Raw genomic sequence first — 9711 nt, 5'->3', positions numbered from 1 at the left:
CTGATTCATGTTAGGTTCAGGCTTCTGAAAGATGCTCTCCACAGCTTCACTGTGAAGTTGACAACCAGATTCGTAGAGATCGCCGGGAGTGGGTAGACCAGTGAGCTCAATGATGTCAAAGACTTTGGCTTCATGATGAAAGTTTCCTGTCATCCACTCCAGGACCCAAGTCTTCGGATCTCTGTTATACCCGCGGATGTGAAGTGTGGCATAGAATTGTAGCAGCAACTCTTCATTCCAATGCTCTTGGTTAGTGACGAACGGCAGCAACCCAACCTCTTTGAAGCAATCCAGACCTTCTTCCAGACAGGGCAGACCAGCTATTGCTTCAATGTCAAGATGCTTGTGTGGGAAGATGTGACCTTGATTGTAAAGAATGCAGGAGTAATAGCTCGCTGCGGATAGCTCTAGAACCGATTAGATGATATTCTTTCCCTTGAGTAGGGGTTCCTGGAGCTATTGAAGAATGTGTTGTCTGCTCTGAAGCCATTGATATTGAAGGATCCAGGTGCTGATGCAGGACCTGGGAACCTGGGCAATCTTGGGATTGGCTTCTGTACCTGAGGCCTGTGCTCAACATGATAGTCGAACTGAGGACCGGCAGTAGGCGCAGGGACAGAAGTAGTGGGATCAGTGGCTTTGCTGACTTCTGGTGCTTGGGTTGGTGAAGGCTCCACATTAGCTTCAGCCATGACAGCGTTAGTGGCTTCAGTGGTGTTGGTGGTGGAAACCTCAAGATTTTCAACCTCCACTTGACGAGCTGGAGGGTTGGTCACAATCACGTTCTCCTCGAGAACCACTTCTTGGTGGGACAGGGGAGTAGCAGCTTGTGGGACTTCTTCTTCATCGGCTGATGCGGCCGGAATGTCTTCAGCAGCTTCAGCTTCAGACGCAAAGACTGGAGGCCTTGGTCCTTTGCGAAGTCTGCGCAACGCAGGCGACGCCTGTGTAGTTGGAGTTGGCTGGGATTCAAGGTCTTCTTCCTCTTGTGGGCGATCAGCTCATGAAGCATCCTGAGCAATTGGCGTCAGAGGACGACCAATGCTGATGAGTTCGCTGTGCTCGAGCTGAGGAAGGGCTGCATCATCTTCAACATGGTCATGGTGACCAATGTTTTCAGCAGCGATGGGATCAGCTGCTGGAAAGTCTTCAGCTTCATGAGCCTTTGTGAAAGCAGGCTCATGGATAGTCAGTTGACGTTCTTGAGGTTCATTGTTGAGGTGAACCATGGAGATGGGTTCAACAATTAAGGGCTCTGTGGGAGCAGCCCGTTCTTTCTTGGTCTTCCTCTTCTTCTTGGAGGGGGCAGTAGGAGAGGCTTCAGGATGTTTCCTCTTCCTGGCTTCAGCCTCAGCAGTCCTCGTCTTCTTCAGCTCTGAAGCGGTTGACCGGGCTTTTGGCTTCGAGCCAGTCATTCTAGTTGGGAAGATAACGGGATCTGCTTCCTGCCTTGGTGCGAGAGATTCGGCCACACTGGGCTTCTTCTTCTGCTTAGCAGCCATCCTGGGATCAATGCCCGGACGCCCAAGGGCCTTGCCCTTCTCAGCTTCGTTGTAGCCTTGCACACACTTGTCAGCCAGGCTCTTCATGCGCTCTCGAGAACCCTGAGCTTCTGCGCGTTTCTTGAGAAAGGCTTCTTTCAGCTCGTGCAGCATAATCTTGAAGTTTTTCACCTCTTGCGCGCTGAGCTTGGCTATATGCTTCTTGAACTGAGCCTTTTCATAGTCAATCTTTTGCTTCAGTTCGACGATGCGCTGAGAGAGAGCTAGCTCTGAAGCAATGGCGCCATGGAAGGCGACACTGAGGCCAATGGGTAGTTGCAGATCTTCGAAGCTGATGTTTGGCGTGTCAAACCACTCATCAATGAAGTTGTGGATGATTGTTACGTCAAAGAGAGGCAGATTATTGAAGATTTCTGCTTCTTCTTTTCTCTTGATGAGTTGCTCAAGAGCGTCATCCGCAAGATCTTCATCACTTGACAGATCAATGGCATCGTTGCGCAGAATGGCAGCAGCTGTTAGCTCTTGGCTGGTGTGTGGCAGAGGCATCTTGACCTTCTGGGGCTTGGAGATGCGTGACAAATCTTCAGACTGCACACTGTCTTCAGGAGGTGCAGTTGCCAGTGGCTTCGCCCGTGAGATTTTTGGTGCAGAGGACGGCTTTGAAGCTTTTGGCTGCTTTAGCTTCTTTGGCTTCAGCGCTGCAGGCGCTTCATCTGATTCAGCGTCATCTGCAGGCTCATTCACGGCTATCCCTTGAACCACGATGTGAGTGATGAGACCTTCAAGGTTGTAGAAGGGCCCAAGAAGATTGGGTTCAGCTTCACGAGTTCCATCGGCACGGGGAGCAGAGGGACCAGGGTTGAAATCTAGACCCAAAGTCTTCTTGTTCTGCTTCGCTGAGTTCTGGGCAAACTGGAAGTTGCGCTTAAACAGATTGTCGTCACGACACCATAGCAGGGACGATCGGTCAGCATCCGCAGGCTGTGGTCCACGGACCATGCAGGGATAGAAGCCTTGTTCAATGGCTTCATCTCTGGTCCTGGGTTGAAGATTTTTGTAGAGGATGTCTCCCCATGGTCGCTTGATGGCATTCTTTTCAGCATATTCCTTGGTCACAAATCTGTATTTGAACCACTATTCTGCCCAATAACGTCGAATCCATTGGATTCGTGTCTTGCGCTGATTGTAATCCTCTTCAGGATCTGTCTTGTACAGCTCTGAGAGGTCATCGGGCAGATCTCTTGATGTTTCTCCTTGGCGCTTTCTGCCACCCTTCCTTGCTGATTTCTCTGAAGCCATGCACTTTAAATTGAAAGGCTTCAATACGTTCAAAGGCTTCAAAGGTTTTCGCTTGCTGGACAAACAGGAACTGGCTTCGGGAGAATTTATGTGATGCTGTAAGTATTCTGCAAATGAATGTAGACTATGAGAACCAAGGGATTCTCCCACGGACATGTACCTGTGACAACATTAAGGTGCGAGGGAAGGGGAAGAGGTCATATGCATTCTTAGAAGATTTTGAAGATAAATCAGTTTAGAAGACATTGACCTCATCGTGCGAAGACATTCACTCATAGATAAGGAGTTGGTTCCAGATTTGTACGAATCCACGGATCAGTACAAGTGAGGAATCTAACTACTTTGTGAAGCATAAGTGAATATACTAGGCATGTTATGAGATGCAGTATGAAAGAGATCCAACTTGTGTGAACAGAAACTGCTTGTTGTAGAAAGTGACGAATCTATAGGATCAAGGGGGCTGTAAAAAGGAAGTTTTATTTACCACACGAAGAACTGCTAGACGGAGTGGAAGAGGAGGCTGAGCAGTTCGGTCATCCGTGCCCTAACTTGGCGACGGAGGACACCTACGGCGACGGCGGAGAAGACGATGTCCGCGGTCGGCGTGAAGACGGCGTCGGAGAGGTTGCGGCAGCGAAGCGCTTCGTCGCCGGCGTCGTCGAGGGCTAGCGGTGGCGCTAGGGTTCGTGTGAGAGTGGAAGAAGAGATAATGACTGTTGTGAGGTGTGTATTTATAGGTACAGGGGCGGCACTGCGTTATTACACAGGTGCCCCTGGCGATTCACATCTGTAGAACACGTGGCCATCATGCAGCATATCGGGGGTTGTTCCACGTCCCATGCACGCCTGGATTGTTGGGTGGTCGTTCCCACTTCTCTCCGGGTTTCAGGTGGAGGAATGAGCATTGAAAATGGACTTAATGGTTGTCTCTGTATCTTCTGCTGACAAGGACGCAGAGAAGACATTCGACAGTTTCAATAGAATGCATATGATTTGGAGAGATATAGTTTGAGATAGAAAGCATAGAGAGGTTAGGGTCCGATCACATTCACTTAGTTCAAAAGATTCAACAGGAAGACATAGCTATAAGTGAATGCTGTAGAGGACAGAACACTAGTATATATATAATCAACATAGTGAAGATAATCATGAAGACATGTTGAAATTGAAGCCAAACCAAATGTGAAGATATAGCAAATGTAAAGCCATAAGTGAAACACTTCAAACAGAACATTTTGGTGGTGGCGTTACCCACCGTATAGGAAGTATTAGACCCAGACACGACGCACAATTATTGTGGCGCTCCGAAGTCAAATTCCACATTAATGTATTCACACTTAGAATGTATGTCTTCATTGATTGAAGATATACTTTACTTCGTGTGTTGCACACCTAAGTCATCAATATGCATAAGTGTTAGGATGTGTGCCTGATCACAGGACATTTGAGGATTCCAGGATATTTAGCTCACACCGTAACTTGCAAAATCTCTTCTCATCCAAGGGCTTGGTGAAGATATCTGCCAATTGCTCTTCAGTGTTGACGTGTATGATATCAATATCTTCCTTCACAACATGATCTCTGAGAAAGTGATGACGAATTTCAATGTGCTTTGTCTTCGAGTGCTGAACTGGGTTGTTGGCAATCTTGATGGCGCTTTCATTGTCGCAGTAGAGTGGCACTTGCTTCAGATGAATGCCATAGTCCTTGAGTGTTTGCTTCATCCACAGAAGCTGAGCGCAGCAAGATCCAGCAGCAATGTATTCCGATTCAGCAGTGGAGAGAGATACACAGTTCTGCTTCTTCGAAGACCAACATACAAGTGATCATCCCAGAAAGTGACATGTGCCTGATGTAGACTTGCGATCCACTTTGTCACCAGCATAATCAGCATCCGAGAATCCAACTAGATCAAACTCTGAGCCCTTTGGATACCATAATCCTAGAGTTGGGGTGTGAGCCAAATATCGAAGAATTCGCTTCACAACTAAGTGATGCGACTCCTTTGGTGTCGCTTGAAATCGAGCACACATGCAAACACTAAGCATAATATCTGGCCTAGATGCACATAGATAAAGCAAAGAACCAATCATGGAGCGGTATACCTTTTGGTCGAACTCTTTACCATTGTCGTCAGGACCCAGATGATGCTTGGCTGGCATTGGCGTTGTGAAGCCTTTGCAGTCTTGCATACCGAACTTCTTCAGGCAATCTTTGAGATACTTCTCTTGAGATATGAAGATGCTGTTGTGTTGCTGTCGTATTTGGAGACTGAGGAAGAACTTCAGCTCTCCCATCATGGACATCTGATATTGCTCTTGCATCATATATCCAAACTCTTCACTGTACTTCTGATTGGTGCAGCCGAAGATAATGTCGTCCACATATATTTGGCACACAAACAGTTCACCATCATATGTCTTTGTGAAGAGAGTGGGGTCTAGGGAACCAGGTATGAAGCCTTTGCTCTTCAGGAAGTATTTGAGTGTGTCATACCGGGCCCGAGGTGCTTGTTTGAGGCCATACAGTGCCTTGTGAGCTTGTATACCATGTCAGGATGTTTTGGATCTTCAAAGCCAGGCGGTTGTGCAACATACACTTCTTCTTCAATCTTGCCATTGAGAAAGGCGCTCTTCACATCCATTTGATATAGAAGTATGTTGTGATGATTTGCATAGGCCAGCAGTATGCGTATGGGTTCAAGTCTAGCCACAGGAGCAAATGTTTCATCGAAGTCAATGCCTTCCACTTGAGTATATCCTTGAGCAACGAGACGAGCTTTGTTTCTGACAACTTGACCATGCTCATCTTGCTTGTTGCGGTATATCCATTTGGTTCCTATTATGTTGTGCTCTCGAGGATCAGGACGCTTAACCAGTTCCCATACATTATTCACCTCAAACTGTTGAAGCTCTTCTTGCATAGCTTGAATCCATTCAGGTTCCATGAAGGCTTCTTCAACTTTCTTGGGTTCTGTAATTGAGACGAATGCGAAGTGCCCACAGAAATTTGCTAGCTGAGTTGCCCTTGAACGAGTGAGTGGACCGGGTGCATTGATGCTATCAATTATTCTCTCAATCTGCACTTCATTGGCAACGCGAGGATGTACAGGGCGAAGGTTTTGCTCTTGCTGATCATTGTCATTGTTAGTGGGATTGTCTTCAGGCTGAGCATTGTCTTCAGGTTGATCAGGTGCGGAGATGATAAGTTCCTCTTCAGGTTGAGCTTCAGAGGGTATGATTTCTCCGGTTCCCATAAGCTTGATTGATTCGCTGGATGGAACTTCATCTAGCACATTTGGGAGGTGCTCTCTTTGTGAACCGTTAGTCTCATCAAACCGCACATCCACTGTTTCAACCACTTTATAATTAAATAGATTGAAGACTCTGTAGGAGTGCGAATCCTTTCCATTTCCAAGCATAAAACCCTCATGTGCTTTTGGTGCAAATTTTGAAGTGTGATCTGGATCCTTGATCCAGCACCTGGCGCCAAATACTCTGAAGTAACTGACATTTGGCTTCTTGCCAGTAAGGAGCTCATAAGATGTCTTGTTCAGAAGCTTGTGAAGATAAACACGATTGATTGTATGGCATGCAGTATCAATGGCTTCAGGCCAGAATTTTCTTGGAGTCTTGTATTCATCAAGCATCGTTCGGGCCATCTCAATGAGTGTTCTGTTCTTGCGTTCGACGATGCCATTCTGCTGTGGCGTGTACGGGGCTGAGAATTCATGTGTGATGCCCAAGGTATCAAAATATGTATCAAGGCCAGTGTTCTTGAATTCAGTGCCATTGTCACTTCTGATGTGCTTTATCTTGGCGCCATAGTTGTTCATTGCTCGATTGGCGAAGTTTCTGAAGACATCCTGCACTTCAGTCTTGTAGAGGATTATGTGCACCCAAGTATATCTAGAATAATCATCAACAATAACAAAGCCATAGAGGCAAGCAGTAGTAGTAAGAGTTGAGTAATGAGTGGGACCGAAAAGATCCATGTGGAGCAGTTCGAAGGGTCGAGTGGTTGTCATGATTGTCTTCGAGGGATGTTTGGCCCTCGTCATCTTTCCTGCTTCATAGGCACCGCATAAGTGATCTTTCTTGAACTTGATGCCCTCGATGCCTATGACATGCTTCTTCTTTGCAAGGGTGTGGAGGTTCCTCATGCCAGCATGCCCTAGCCTCCGATGCCAGAGCCAGCATTCTGAAGCTTTTTCTAGAAGACATACGGCAAGCTATGGTCTTGCCGAGAAATCTACTACATACAAATCATCTTTCCGATACCCTTCAAACACTAGAGACTTGTCAGATTCCATTAGTACAAGGCAGCAACATTTTCCAAATATTACGATCATGTTCAAATCGCAAAGCATTGAGACAGACATTAAGTTGAAGCCAAGGGATTCAACAAGCATGACTTTATCCATGTGTTGATCCTTTGAGATTGCAACTCTACCTAGACCCAATACCTTACTTTTACCAGTGTCAACAAATGTGATGTGACTCTTGTCGGATGGACGTAAGGTTGAGTCCATAAGAAGGCTTCTTTTGCCAGTCATGTGGTTGGTACACCCACTATCAATAATCCATTCTGAAGACGTTGGTGTCGTACCCTACAATGCAGTTAGGGGGATAGGCTTCACGAAGAGAATTGTGAAGCAAAAACATTTGACGAACTAGTGGGTTATGAAAGCTTAGATCCAGATTAGGACTGATAGGGAGAGTAGCAAGCGATTCAGGAATGAAGTACATAGTAAGACCATTCGGGCATTTGATCTTGCGCCCTACAAGATGTTTAAGGTCCCCAGCAATAGCGTCAGACGATTTTGGTTTTCTGCTGGAGACCTTTCCCTAGAAAAGAGAGTTAAGCTTTCTTAGCCACCCACATCTTCAAGGGTGGCTTAGAAGCAATAAGTCTAAGTGCAGCGTCTGAGAACTTTGGCTTTGGAGCCCTAGCAAAAAGTCTTGCAGGCGGACAATAGTACTCATAAGAATAAGCAGAATAGTTCTTGGTCCGATGAACATGGCAGTTTGATGAACCGCGCTCATATTCATAGGCCTGAGTATGGTTTCCCTGCAAAACATTGGCGTTAGTGCGACTCAGGTGAGTCCTCTGTCTGTATGAAGCCTTTGGACCGTATGAAGCCTGTGGTCTGAGGTTTGTCTTCTTCACGTGTGGTGTCATGATGACATTCACAGGAAGATTCTCCAGACTCTTTTTCGGAACCCAGATCTTCTTCATAGGTGGTCCGTTCCTGCAATTAGTACCAATGTACCTGGCAAACACTTCACCATTCTGATTCTTAAACAGTTTATAGTTTGCATCAAAGGATTCATCAATGACAATGGGGTTTGCACAAGTGAAGCCAGATAGAGTGGATGGATCTGCTGAAGATTCCTTTGCAGCAACCCATGTGGTTTTGGGGTACTGCTCAGGTTTCCAGTAAGAGCCATCAACATTCATTTTCCTTACGAACCCAACACCCTCTTTCCTCGGGTTTCGGTTCAAGGTCTGCTTTTTGAGGACATCACATAGTGTCTGATGCCCTTTAAGACTTTTGTACATCCCTGTTTCAAGCAATGTCCTCAACCTAGCATTCTCATCAGCAATAGCAGTGGAATCCTCAGCAGAGGGGTTAGTTCCCACATCAACAGTTGAAGATATTGCAATAGTAGCAGCAGTAGAACATTCAGCAACAGTAGTAGCATTATCACGCTCAATGCATTTAAGACATGGTTGTTCAAATGCTTCCTGAGCAGAACTGATCTGTTTGGCGTGAAGTGACTCGTTTTCCTTTTGAAGATCTTCATGAGCCGCTCTCAATTTCTCAAGATCTTGCTTCCTTTGAAGATAATCATAGAAAAGTTTTTCATGAGTTGTTGAGAGCGTTTCATGACGACTTTCAAGTTCCTCATACTTAACGTGAAGATTTTTTATGTCTTCAATTAAGGACTCAGATCGAGTCATTTCAGCGCCTAACATATCATCGCTTTTGTCTAACAGTTTTTGAATATGTTCCATAACTTTCTATTGTTCAGTTGCAATTTTAGCAAGTGTTTTGTAGCTGGGTTTTGAACCACAATTAGAGTCATCTTCACTAGATGTTTGATAGTGAGTAGTGCGTGTGTTTACCTTGGCACCGCGTGCCATGAAGCAGTAGGTAGGAGCGGAGTAGTCCTTGTCATTTGCATCGGTGTCGGTGATGAAGTCATTGTCTTCAGTGTTGAAGATGGACTTGGCAACGTATGCTGTAGCCAGACTTGCAACGCCAGAATCGGACTCTTCCTCAGACTCCACCTCCGCCTCCTCAGAAGCAGACTCCTCCTCTGAATCCATTTCCTTGCCAACAAACGCACGTGCCTTGCCAGATGAGCTCTTCTTGTGTGATGAAGACTTTGAAGAAGACTTGGAATAAGACTTTGAGTATTTCTTTTTCTTCTTGTCGTCAAAGTCATATTCCTTGCTCTTCTTCTTCTTTTTGTTCTCATTGTCCCACTGCGGACACTCAGAGATGAAGTGGCTAGGTTTCTTGCACTTGTGACATATTTTCTTCTTGTAGTCATGAGCAGAAGCTTCATCATTCCTTGAGCTTGATCGGGAAGACTTTCTGAAGCCTTTCTTCTTGGTGAATTTTTGGAACTTCTTCACAAGCATAGCAAGTTCCCTTCCAATGTCTTCAGGATCATCAGAACTGCTGTCAGATTCTTCTTCAGATGAGGAGACAACATTTGCCTTCAAGGCACGAGTTCGCCCATAGTTTGGACCGTAGATATCTCTCTTCTCAGAAAGCTGAAACTCATGTGTGTTGAGCCTCTCAAGTATGTCAGACGGATCGAGTGTCTTGAAATCAGGACATTCTTGAATCATCAGGGCTAGGGTGTCAAACGAACTATCAAGTGATCTCAGTAGTGTC

The sequence above is a fragment of the Triticum urartu genome, chromosome 4 (assembly GCF_003073215.2).
Source record: "Triticum urartu cultivar G1812 chromosome 4, Tu2.1, whole genome shotgun sequence".
Classification (NCBI taxonomy): Eukaryota; Viridiplantae; Streptophyta; class Magnoliopsida; order Poales; family Poaceae; genus Triticum; species Triticum urartu.
This window is presented reverse-complemented; position numbering follows the sequence as displayed.